Raw genomic sequence first — 309 nt, forward strand, 5'->3', positions numbered from 1 at the left:
TCCATATACCTATCAACTGGTTTCAACAACTATCAACATATAGCTGATCTTATTTCTTCTGTCTGCCAGGACTATTTGGCTACAGACATCAAATCAGTTCACCCATAAATATTTTAATATGCATTTCAAAAAGCTATGGACTCTTTTAACATTACCCCAATAGCATCATCTCATTTAAATAAAAAATTAACTATAATTTCTTACTCTCATCAGATATCTATTCCTTATTCAAATTTCCCTGAATTGGTTTCTAATCCAGGTCCACACACTGTATGTGGTCAATGTGGCTCTTAAGCTTCTTCTTTTTTT

Source organism: Leptonychotes weddellii, chromosome 6 (genome assembly GCF_054177405.1).
Source record: "Leptonychotes weddellii isolate Sample4059 chromosome 6, ASM5417740v2, whole genome shotgun sequence".
In the NCBI taxonomy this organism is placed as follows: domain Eukaryota; kingdom Metazoa; phylum Chordata; class Mammalia; order Carnivora; family Phocidae; genus Leptonychotes; species Leptonychotes weddellii.